Source organism: Chiroxiphia lanceolata, chromosome 18, assembly GCF_009829145.1.
Source record: "Chiroxiphia lanceolata isolate bChiLan1 chromosome 18, bChiLan1.pri, whole genome shotgun sequence".
NCBI classification, from domain to species: domain Eukaryota; kingdom Metazoa; phylum Chordata; class Aves; order Passeriformes; family Pipridae; genus Chiroxiphia; species Chiroxiphia lanceolata.
The window spans coordinates 7,413,236-7,426,173 of record NC_045654.1 but is presented as its reverse complement, the minus strand read 5'-3'; the positions used below and the strand labels follow the sequence as shown (position 1 = coordinate 7,426,173).

Below are 12,938 nucleotides of genomic sequence, written 5' to 3'. Positions count from 1 at the left end.
TGCCTTTTCTGTACAAAATGTCAAGGATTTTTATTAGCAAGTAAAGCTATAAAGCCTTTATACTTCAGAATAGTTAAAGAGGTAGTAATCCTATTTAGCTAGAAGTTGTAGCGTGTAATTTCGTTTTGATAGGTGTTTAGTTTATTGAAAATAGATATGTAAACTTTAGTCTGTTTCAGACAATGCCCTGAGCTAATTCCAAGCTAAATGTTTCCTTTCCAATATATAGAAGACTTAGAGTGGCTCTGGAGTGTCACAGTATGAAAAGTCCCTAAAAAAAGGCAAATTCTAGGACTGTGTCCAACTCAAAGACTCTCGTTTGTCATTTTTTGCTGTCTCATTTTATATGTGGCAGTAAAGGACATGCACAGCCCCAGCCCCAGGGTTGTGCTCACGCTGCAGTTCTGGAGCTACTGGTCTTATGGCAGGAGAAAGGGCAGAGTACCCGTCAGTGCTCCTCCTCACCTGGATCTGGACTGATGAGATACCCATGGATTCGGAAAATTTCCATGTCTGATGATGAAGCAGTTTTTCCCTCTGCCATACTGGGGCTTTGTGTAGCTGCAGTTTGTTTTTTGGGCTTTTTAAATTCTGTTTTCAGCCACGTGCAGCTCTGTCACCTTGGAGGCTGATTGAGCCCTTGTGTGTGCAGACTCCCCCAACAGTGGCAATATGCTTCCTGAATGCCTCATTTCTCCCGAAAGGAAAAAAAAAACCAGTTATGACTTGGAAATAGGTTTTATTGAAAGAATGAATTTCTGACTTTATGTTTGAGGAGTTTACCGGTCCTTCCTGCCCAGTGGGCTCAAGGTGACGTTCAGACCACATGTAAAAGAAGCAAGTCCTGACCAGCAGGTCCCAGGTGGAAGGTGGATGGAGAGCTCTGGTATTCCTGCTCCTGGGATTCTTTGCACAGCTCTGTGATTTTGCTTGGGTGTTGTCCTGGACTCTGCTCCATTCAGCAGTTCTGTTTCTCTGGCTACTAGATAATTTTGAAACCAGTCCTGTCACCTCCCTCCTCTTTCACACGTGCTTGGTTACTGCAGAGTGCAAAAGGAGCTCTCTCTCCTTGGTGAGGAATGTGTTGCTGTTCGTTGCCTGGTCCCTTCTTGGGATTAGTCTGTGTTTGATTGTTGGTCATGGAGCTTCCTCCTTTCTGGTAGGTTTTCCAAGTATCATCAGAATGAAACTGATAAAGCTCCTAGTGATTTTTCTGTCGCTGAGTTTGTAAACAGAGGTCAGAAAACTTCCCATAGTCTTGAAAATTCAGTGTAGTGGTCCTCGTGGGATGTGCTGTGCTGATCAGGGGCACAGGGCTGGGGATCACGTTGTAGAAGATTACTCCGAGTGTGTCAGCTGGGGACATGGTACTGTTTTGACTCCCCCTCCCATACCTTTGCCTGCTCATGTGTTCAAAACCTACACTGGTTTCTTATCGAGGTGTCTCATGGATCAAGGTATTTCTCTAAGACTTGGCATGTTTTCTCAAATTGATATTCCACAGATACTGATAACTCGGCATTGCTCACTATCCAGGGGAATTTTACTTTGGCAAAAGAGTTGGTCATGCTGAGTTGTGTGCTGGGTAGTCAGTGAAAAATTTGACTAGTAAAAGGATGTGTCTAAATGCAGATTTGGAATGTCTGCATCAAGTTATGTATATGTTCTTTTCTTATTTTCAAGCTGTTTCTTATATTTTCCTGCATGAGGTTGGAAGTAATTCCCTTTCCTAGCTGGGTAAATGTACACGATGCTGTTGGTTGTAGGGAGGTGTGCAGTGCCTTAGGAAAGAAATTATTAACATAAATGAGCAGAAAGACCAAGGTGGGTGCAGCTTTTGGGGCTCCTTGTTCAATTCTCAAGTGGCAGCATTTGGGAGGAAAGGACCATTTCAGTGAATCCTTTCCAGAGCCATTCACGGAGCAGGAGATCCTGCTGTGAGCCGTGGGCTGCTTGGAAAAGCGAGACTGAAATGCTTAATCCTGCAAGCCCAGGCATGAGGCTTGTGGTGATGCTGTGAGCCCAGTCTGTATCACTGGTTTGTGTCTGATGCACAGGGGTGACTGGAACCTGGGAATGTTGCAATATTTTAGGTGTGTTTTTGGTTTGTATGTAGGGATCGCCCGAAGACATCATAAGGCAAAAGCCACAGACTTTTTGCTTTTGCTTCAGAAATCTATTTAAATGAAGAGTCCCTGGTTGTGACAGTAGCCTTTGCAGTGTAAAACCACTGCGTGTTTGCCTTGAGCTTGCAGCCAAAGGGACTGGAATAATAGTGTTAGGAGAGCTGTGGAATTCCCTGTGCAGCAAAGTAGTCTTGAATCCTAATCATGGCCCTCTGAGTGACCACAGGCCTGGTAGTTTTAACAGCTTAACTGGAAGACATCATGCTTGACATGCTCTAGATGCACCTGCCCCACACAGCTGAATATACAGACTTTTCCTAGCCATGTCCAGGAATTGGCTGTGTGTGTGCTGCCAGTGAGATGGGACTGTTAGGCTCTGATTCCGAGGAGATGCTCCACTTGCTTAGATTGGAAGAGGTGGAGGACCTGACTGCTCTTGTCCTTCATTGCCTCTCAGTGGCCTGGAAGGACATACATGAACTTCTTTCTGAACTCTCAGGCCTTTCTTTTTCAAGCTGTCTTCTAGGAATAATTAAAAAAATAACGAGCAACAAATGAAAACCAGAGCAAGTCAATTACTGTTTGCCTCAAGTGGGTTTCTGTGGGTGAAGAGGACTTTCCATGTCTTTGGTTCTGTTGACTGGCAGGAAAACGAAAACCTAGATATTAAATGTTATCAAAACACATTAAATTTAGTGTTGTGACTGTTCTGTCTTTTTGCAACTATTGGTTAAAAAGTATTACTGATGTTTCCCTTGTTTTTCTCCTGACTGGTATGACCTGAATGTTTGATCACAAAGGGATATTTAGGTCTATGGGGTGATAATTTTCCTTAGGCCTAGGCTTAAATAATCCAGTCTCTTAAAATTAAGCTGTTGATGGAATCATACTTAATCTTTAGATTCTTTTCTCAAATCAAGAAGGTTTATTTTCTTGCTTCCCACTGTCTTTGGTTTGTTCTGGGAATATGTAATGCTGGAACTTCTGCAGACAAGAAAGCTTTCAGGTAGTTTGGGGATATTTTTCAGTGCATCTATATAAATAGGAGATCATTAATACATATTTTCACAGTTCCTGAATGCCTTACAATTACGTTGAAACAATGAGAGTTGAATTTTCTGTTTATGTTCTTCGTCTCTGCAAAACACACTTGAGGAGAGGAAATGAATTTTTTCTGAGGGTTGTGTGATCGCAGTGATGCAATTTGAGCAGTCCAGGACACAGAGGGTTATTATCCCAAACATTGCTTGTTTGTGGTTGAGTCACGTCCTATGAGCACACACTTAAATGCTGGGGGTTGGGGGGATCTGGACTCCTCTAAAGCCACTTACAGAGCCGTTCATTACAAGTTCTTATCAGAATTAAGTGCCAAAACTTCCAGTTTTGGGCTGGAGTAAAGCTGCTGCTTGCCTGAAAGGAGATAGTGTTGGTCTTGCAGCAGTGTGAGAACTGAAAGCTTCTTACTATTGTAGTAATTACGAGTCAGGATGGTCATTAGCCTGCTGTAATGAGCAGGGAAAGATAACAATCCAACTGCTGGAGGTTTGGTACCTCCACAGCATTCACTTGGAGGGAAGAAGTGTGTGTGCTCCAGCAGTTCCTCCAAAGGGCGATGCGGCAGTGTGGGCATGGCTCGGGCTTCGTAAGTCTTGTCTTATTGCACAGAATTAGTGTGATCTTTAGTGTGGGGGGTGGGAGGAGGCCTGAGCCTTGTTTCCAGGTCAGAACAGCCCTTTCATTTGGCTGGGGGCTGGGAATCTCCATGAGCCGAGTGGGCTGTTAACTCCAACTCCGGGCTTGACCCAGTTACAGCGTGGCCGGCAGAGCTCCGGCCAGCCCAGGCACGGGCACTCCAGCTTTGCTGCAGGAGCAGCACTTGGATGCAGAGAAGATGGATGGCAAAAAGAGAAGAAAAAGGAGTTAACTGCGTGGTGGTGTTCAAATCTAAACTAGAGGGGTTTGGTGCACTGGGAAGAGGTGAAGAAGTGAACATGTGAATGCTTTTTGTTTCATTAGTTTTTCTTTAATTCTGGTAGCTACAAACAGTTTTACCCTTTGTAGTTTCTAAGGGTAAAAAGCTGCCAGTGTTCTAGTGAAGTGCGTGAAAATAGGAGGCTTTGTGTGTGCTTTTACTGATGCAAACAACATTGTTGCCATACAAATCAGCCTCTTCTGTTTATATTTTCATAGTAACTGTTTTTGTAGCCTCAGTATTGGTTAAATATGAGGTTTCTGTGCCTTTCAACAAGTGATGTTAATAAGCGTTAAGTTCTAAAACTGGTTATTCCTGCTGTCCTAAAACGAGGCTGATCTTTATTTTACAGAATTGATGAGACTTTGAAAGACACAAACAGGAATAGAATTTTTGTCTTTATTCTGCTCTTTTAATGAGCTCAGCCTTCAGCCTGTGTTAGGCCTGGCTACTGTCTCAGTGAAGCCGTAGTACCGACGACTCCTCCAGGGAGGGAGTTGTGCCAACATTTAAGAGGGATGTTTATCTGCTGCGAGGATGTTCAACCATACAAGGCTTTCAATGGACAAAACTGCCTCATCCGTAACGAAAGCGCTCAGCCCGGCAAAGTTGGGATGTGTTTGAAACAGAGTTGGAATTTCTGGCCACTGTTGTTGTTTGATATTTCATGAGAACAGTGGGAATTCTTCACTGACCCAAACGAGCACAGATGCCTTTTACAACGGGCCTTTCTGCTTGAGCTGAGCAGCTCGTCTGGCTCATTCCTTTACTGAGGGACCTTGCAGAAATGTCCCTTTTATTATTGTTGTCAAACAGTGTCTTACTGTATTGGCACTATTAAATGTCAAATATTAGCGTAGTCTGCCCTTAGAATGTTTTTAGCTACATGATGGTTGCAGAGTTGTCTAAATATCACCTATTTTTGTTGTACACTTGTACAAATGATGCAGGCTGGGTGTTTTGCATGTTTGAGCCTGCAATAACAGTTATGTCCAAGAGAAGCTGTGGCTACCTCATCTCTGGAAGTGTCCAGGGCCAGGTTGGACTGGGCTTGGAGCAACCTGGTCTAGTGGAAGGTGTCCCTGCCCATGGCTGGGGAGTTGAACTGGAAGTCCCTTCCATCCCAAACCATTCTGTGATTCCATAATAAATGTATCGATTTATCCAAGTAATATTAAGCATTTCTAAAACATGTTTGAATTTATGTATCATAATTCTTACAATTCTTACATTATAATGTTCAGTTTACATTCTTCACAAAATGAATATTTAAAAAAATAATGAAATCACTGCAGCTCTGTGATTGCTGCCTGCAAAGGAGAGATTAAATGAATTGATCTGATTACAGCAATTTCCAGTAGGACTTCAGGTCTTTGTTACTCTCCTGAGTACATTTTAACTCGTAGGAAAGAGATGCTCGCTGTTGCTGCACCGTTGTGTGGCTGCCAGAGAGGTTTCCATGTGTGTGACCTGCTCTCCTGAAACTTGACAGGGCAGGGGATGTTTCCTTGACTTCTTCCTCTGTAGGGTTGAGTCTCAGAGCACATCGGAAACACTTGTCAATAGTTAGAGGTCAGCATTTCAAGAAGGTCAGGGAGGCTGTTTCTGCCTGGTGAGCATTATGCTAATTCAGTTGTTAAACATATTGGAATTGCGCTTCCTTTTGCTTCTGCAGTGCTTGCAGATTCCATCGGAGCCTTTGCTCTGCGCTCAGAGTACAGAGGGTTAGTTTGGGATGGGGAGAGGCTTTTCTTGTGTGCTGTTGTTACTCACATGCAAGAAACTGGTGTGCAGATCTCAGTGTGAATCAAGTTCTTTACATGAAATATTTGCTCAAATGGTGTCACTGTCATGTTGGTGCATATGCACAAGGAGCAAATTTAAGGAGATGATACCACGATGGAGAGGCTGAAGCCTCGTTTAAGCCTTGTTTAAGATGAAATATACATTTTCCTCTTCCAAAGACACTTTATTGAAGCACATGTGTAACTCAGGCCCCGGTACTGACACCTCTTACAAATAATATTGAGCGTTTTCTCTTGTACCTGGTCTTGAATACTGGGAATGTCTGTTAGTATTGTTTCCTAAACAGTATGTGTAGTATCTTCAGAGATTATTTGTGATGTGTAAAGTAACGATCACACAGAGTGTTGTTTTTGTTGATATGGACTGTTGCATGCAACATAGAAAGTAGTTAATTTGGAATCCAGTTTTTTTGCACTGTAGATTTATGGCTGGCTAAGGTGGTGTTTGTACAAGCTTGGCTCTGTAAGGAGCTGCTTAGTATATTTTTTAGATTGTCTCCAAAATTCTTGTTTCAGTTCCAATGGGTTATTTTATTTTTATTTTTTTTTAAATATAACAGCTTTAATTCCAGATTTGTACCCTTTGAAAATGCAGAAAATGGTTACTTAGAAGCTCTTGCCGTCTTCTCTGTTCAGCTTGGCTCCAGGAATGGTTGTGCTCTCGTGTCTGTCACATCCTGTCTAATAACCCTGGGAAGCTGGACTGGAACTGGGAGCATCATTACACCTCGGGACAGGTGGAGCTTTCCCACGAGTTCTTGGGGCAGGATGACTCCTGCTTCCCTGCCCACCTCCTGCCCAGGGCTAGTCTGGGTTTTTCTTAATGCTTTAAAACCCTTATAAACCGTGGCCTGCTCTGTGCCCTGCTTGTGTCGGCTCAGTCGGACACTGCGAGGCAGCTCTGCCCTGGAGATCTTGTGTCCCATTAGTGACACTGCTTCCACCAGCACTCAGTTGCTGATGGGAGCCCGGAAAAAGCCTGTGAATATGGGAGAGGCCCCCAAACCCAGCGTTTTGAGAACGTCTTGAGGAGCGTGGAGAAGGAGGTAATGAGGCAGGTGAGCATCTGGGAGCTTCAGAACTCCTCAGAGCACGTGGAAGGTGAGGGATGCCATTGGGAGACTGGGCTTTCTGGGGGTTTTCTGCTCTGCTGCTCCTGCCAAGGGGCTGTTCCGAGTCCCTGGCATTGCTTTGAGTGCAGGTGCCGTGGCCAGCATGGGATGGGCTCTGGTGTGGGGTTGTCTGAGCTCCTGAAGGCTGGGTTGTAGCTGCTAATGCTTCAGAGAGAGTGTCAGCACCAGAACTTGTCTGCAAACAGTGACCAGAGTGTGCTGTTGGCTGATCCAGCGGCCCTGCTCCCGCTTACATCTGGAGAGGAGGCTGGAGTGGAAAACTTGTTAAGGCATGAGTGTATATCTTAAACTATATAATTAACAGGAGGTTGTTTGTAACTGTTTAACCAATATTGGCTTTAAACCAACGTGCAGGACAGTATTTGGAATAGGTTGGTCTGGCTTTTATTAGGCATCGAAGTCTGTGGATTTATCATTTTGCTGCAGAGCAAACAGGCCACACTCTGCCTGAGCACTGGGCAGGTTTGGTCAGGCAGAGCTCTCCCATCCTGTCTGTCTGCTTTTGGTTCACTCTGATTTTTGAGCACTTTGGCTCTTGAACCTGATGACTCCAGGAAGGGGAACTCAGGCTGATTGGGGCGATTCCTGGGGAGAGTTTGTGCCCGGTGGTTCACATGGACGTTTGTCTGTAGTTTGCTGGTTGGCTCATACGTGATGAAACAAAATGAAGAAAATGACCCAATTTTCTTCACTAAACAGGTATCTCCTGTTGGCTTATCAAGTCTCAAAGCTGCACATTACTGGAAAATCAAAAGAAATTATATTTTGTGCCTAAATCCCTTCTGAAGTGTTCTCCACTGGCTACTGTCTCATGAAAGGTGTTGGGATGTGTGGATCTTTGATTTCCTTTGCCACCTTTGCAACACTTTCCCAGCACACTTCATATTCGGCTCCTTGGATTGGATTGGCTCTTGTTCTGTAAATGATTTGACTCAGGTGGGATTCCTCCTGCAGAAATTTTGGATGCAGTGCCAGTTGTTTTCATGACCGCTTTGTGCCACTGTTTGAATTTGCAGATTTGTAACAAAAAGGCCAGCAAGGAGTTGGCTCAGCAGATTTCTCAGTAGCTGCCAGACTTACTGTGCCTCTTGAGGTCAGTGGACATGTTTTGTGCCTTCCAGAGGTATCCAACAGTGTTACTGGTGAAGCTAAACCCGGGATCAGTTGGTTGTGCTTTGCTGAGTGGCTTTGTGGGGGTAACGCAGACAGAGGTGGGGAGCTGGGAGAAGTCAGTGTATCCTGGTTTTGTTTAAGGTCAGATTTCAGTCAAAGGAACCTTCTTTGTAGTAACTTCAGAAAGGTGTTTCTAAATTCGCTATGAGTTCATTCTCAGGTTACTAAATCCTTTCCTTGGATATGCCATGAGAAATTTGGATAAGGTGCCAAGGCAGCTGTAATTGTGGTGTGTGTGGCTGGGTGGGGGTGATTTGAGGGAAGCTTCTTGGTCTGGGTGCTCATGGACAAGTGAGTACTTTTGCCAAGGTGTTCAGGTCTGGATGAATTGGTGAGAACGTTCCTGTGATCTTTCATTCCTCCTAATTTTTGTTGAGCTCCAAAATATGCCTGTGTCACCTATTCATTATTATCCTGCCTTAAAACATAGGTGGTCTCTACATTTTACCATGCATTTGAAGCACATTTTTGCATATTATCTTCTATCTTCATTTTGATGTGTTAGAGTGCTTCTGTGGCCTCTGTGCTTAAGAAAGTTAAAAAATCCCTACTGTTCACTTGTGGTTAAAAATGCCCTTCTGTGCCAAAGCTGTGATTGTGGTTTGAGCAGCCCTTGGGGTTCCTTGGGCCTCCCTGTCCATGTGCTGGATGGGGGGATGTTCCACACGAGTTCTTGTGCACATCCAGGCACTCCCAGGTTCCCAGTGCCACTGTTTGGATTTCAGAGCTGTTTTTTTATACTTCAGCTATTATTTTTTTTCTTTCACCCCCCTCAATAAATATGTTAATGTTTTTAGTGCCTGAACTGTTGTCTTCCAATTAATAGGCAATTTTTCCCTTTCTGTGCTTTCTCAAGCATGTAGGGAGATGGAGGGGGTTGTTTAGTAGTCATAAAGCTTCTAGATAATGTGTTATCAATAATTCATTACAGGCCTTGATTTTGCTGAGTAATGTTGTGTTTCTTAAGAACAAAGTAGTGTATGATGCATGTGCAGGCTTGTTGCTGTCAGAGTTCTTGGCTTAAACATCCTTTTGTTCAGAAAGGGGAGAAATGCAGTGTCACTGCTCTGATTCCTCATAGTCACACACAACCCTCTGAGCTCTGTTCCATTCATGTCACTTTGGGGGGAGGGGAAGCTCCTTTGTGGATTGCTGATAACGAGAACCGGCTCCCAGGTAACAAAAGGAACACATTTACAAGTTGGCAAGACCAGCCAGTGGTTCTGAGGTGGGTATTTGCATTAATGGGGGAAACAACTATTTCCTGCATATGTGAAAAGCCAGATGTGCCCACCGAAGGAAAAAGAGCCTTATCGTCAAGGTAGCAGCAGCAGCTCCTCTGGCACATTGTTGACAGAGCAGGTTTTTTATGGTGTGCAGCTCAGGACCGTTTATTGATGCCTGACAGGAGTTAGCACCCTGCTGCAGCACCGGATCCTCCCCGTGCTGAGTACACACAGAAGAGATTAAAGAGCTGTCGGAACATTGGCAACAACCTGAGAGGCAAAAAAATTCATGTCTCAGTATGTCATTTGTTGTAGAGCAGAGGATGACATCAGGGATTTTGTCCCAGGAGCGATAAATGCCACGAAGTATTTGGCTTTTATACCAACATTTTATTTGGCTCAGAATAGATCCACCCACCTTGCTAGTCCAATGGTTTTTCAATATTTATGGGACGTGAGTGGAAATTGTAAATCTGAGGGTCATGTGCATTTGAATCCGAATAAGTTTTAATGGCCCCATCTGTATCCTGAAAGGCATGACTGGAGTAAAATGATTCCAGTTTAAGATTGTTAATAATGGGCTTGTTCAAAGTTGGGTCATCTTTTATGTAAAGCTTTTGAATTGCTGCTGTATGAGCAGGAGCTGGGGCAGAGGAAGGTTTTTATCAGATAACTCACCTGCATTGTGCCTGGTGCTGGGTAAACCAGCGTTGTCCGTGCTGTGAGGTGTTGACCAACTGGACCTGGGACTGAGGTTGGATTTTCAGTGTGGTCCGGCTGTTGATGAGGGCACTGGGAAGTTTCCCCCAGAGCAGACGCCAGTGACATGTAAGCCCTAGTCCAATTTCAGTTCTACTATTCCTCTCATTTTGCCTCAAATATTTTTGGATTATGGGGACGACATGTTAAAAATAGTCCATCGTAAAATCTCATCTGTGTTCGCACATCCGAGAGAGCGATGTTGGGATCCACTTCTGCTGGCACACAGAGGAAGCTTGTGGGGAGCTGGGTTTGCCTTGACAGTGCCCATCAGCCCTGTGCCTGCAGACCCGGGCTCGGGATGAAGGTCCTGCCTGGGAGATGCAGTTGTGTTGTTTACTAATACCAGGTCTGCCAGTGTGTTGTCATAGTGCTTCTCTTCTCCACCAGTAGCAGTTTGATATCATTATCTCCCAGGTCGGTACTGCTGGGGTGCAGCTTCAAGCAGGCTTGATCTTTAACGCAGAGTTTGCTATGACTTAGAGGAATAGGCTTTGAAGTTGTTGATTTGTTCATGGAACAGAATAATCTGTTCCTGGGAATCACCTCATCCAACCCTCTGTTTATCAGTGTCTTTCTCCCATGATGCTGCAGTTCATTTCTAGAGTAGTGCCTGGTACAAGTATTTTGGGCTCGAGTGTAGTTGCTTGTTGACCGAGCTTGTCTACATGTTTCTGCTATGACTAATCAAATATCTGAAAGGTAGACGAGTGGACTGAATGGAGAAAATGCTGTGAGACAATATTGTCTGTATTGACAGAAAACGTGTCATTAGCAGCCAAATCCAAAGCTGTTGAACACAGAGCTCTTTGCATATGATTTTTTAAAATAGCAAGTGGAAAATCAGCCATCAGAGAAGACATATGATGGTAGGTCTGTGAGAGCTGATGCAGAACATAAATGTTCATATTGAGAATATGCAACAACAGTTTTCCCAGAGAGGTTGTGGAGTCTCCCTCACTGGAGCTATTCCAAAACCATGCCACGTGCTGTGGGATGACCCTGCTGGAGCAGGGAGGTGGGACCAGATGACCCACTGTGGAGGTGGGACCAGATGACCGACCCACTGTGGTCCCTTCCAACCTGAGCCAGTCAGAGATCTGTGATTTCTTTCTATCCAGGTGAAAGCCCAGGAGCAGTGTAATCTATGGCAGCATCTCTGCTCGGAGTGTTTTATCTGTAGGTGGCACGTGCTCTTTGTGAATGAGTCTTTCACTGGCAACTGTGCAGCTTCCAAATCTGTCTGTCAAGACAAGTACAGGTATAAAACTAATGCATTGTAAATCTGCTTTCTTTTTTGCAGAAGCAAATGAATCTTGAAGGTTAGACCTCACATACAGATGTCAGTTGCTAGTTATATATACACATATCATTTTTAATCTGTCACGATTCTGGTCTTCTGTCCTGTCATTGTTTCCTTTGTCCTCCACTTTTATGAGTTTGGTTTTTCTCTAGATGGTTAAACTGTTGAAGTGATCTCTCACTGTGTTCAGGGTAATGCTGCAAGGCCAGTAGCCTCAGGTTTTCTTAAAGTCTGGATGAAACTGCTTTGTTTTTCTCTCTCTATGGCAATACCTTAATTCCTTTTTTATCATTCAGATGAATGTATAAAGGCTCAGCATTTATAAATTAGTCTTGGCAACTCCACGTCAATCACAGACCAGCTTGAGCTCATACTTTCTGAAGCTGGTTTACTGTACCAGGCCACAAATGTGTTTTCCAGTGCTGGAAATCCTGTTAGAATTTGAGGAGGCAGATCAGAGGATTACAGGCTTTGTCCTTCTGACACAAAAGCACCTGCTGGGCATGAAGGCAAGCAGGAAATGTCATCTCACCTCATGCTATTTCTGTGGTACAGTGACCTTCAGAGGCTCGGTTTATATGAAGCGATTCCTTCCCCCAATTCCTGCCCAGGGGCAGAGGACCATGGCTAAGGTTTATTTCTGAAGCTTCACAGTGCTGTGAAGGCACTTGCCTATTTTTGTAATGAGTAGGTGGATTTTTTTTTTTTTTTTAATAAACCAAAGCCCACGGATCTGCTTCACTCGATCCTTTGACTTGCATTCCTTGTCGGGTCAGCCAAGCCCCATCTCCCGTGGGAGTGCTGCACCTCCTCCTGTTCTCATGGGCTTTGCCTGGTTCTGCACTGGCTGCCAGGCTCAGCAAGGGCTTTCACTGCAGGGTGTTCTGATGGGCATTTTAACTTCACCTTTGCTCCATGAAGTAGTTCTGATGTCAGTGTCCATGTAGTTTTCACCAGTGTTTGAGGAGGAAACTGTCCCAGTCGTATCATTGCTGCTTTTAAAGCATTTGCAGCATCTGGTAGCTCTGAAGGCAGCGAGTACAGTGGGTGAAACAGAAAATCCAGTGGTGATATCCATGTCCTGTCAGCCCCAAGACTGGAGACAGTTCTCCTTAGTCTTCCCTTGCTGCCAAGAGGACGGGAAATATGTACAGTTACAGTCAATATTTCCAGGTGTGGGTGGTCTCTAAGCTCCCATTACTGCTGAAACATGGTACCAAGCATGGTATTGTGTAGGGGAGTATCAAAGAGAAGAATACCAGAGTTATTTTTCAATCCCATATTTCTGTCTGTGCTGCAGCTGGCTCATCTATCTCCTTGCTCTCCTTCAGCTGTGTCCATGGTGTCCTGCCAAATGAGAGTATTCCCACCCAAAGGTGGAGCCTCTGGAGAAACACAGCCCTGCCTCAACTCTGGGGGCTTTGGGAAAGCACCATCTGCC

General features: G+C 44.5%; 1 protein-coding gene across 4 annotated transcripts in view; it reads left to right on the top strand.

The window, feature by feature from the left end:
• KIAA1671 (KIAA1671 ortholog) overlaps window positions 1–12,938 on the top strand; it is a 71,188-nt gene that overhangs the window by 2,072 nt on the left and 56,178 nt on the right. The window lies entirely within an intron of this gene.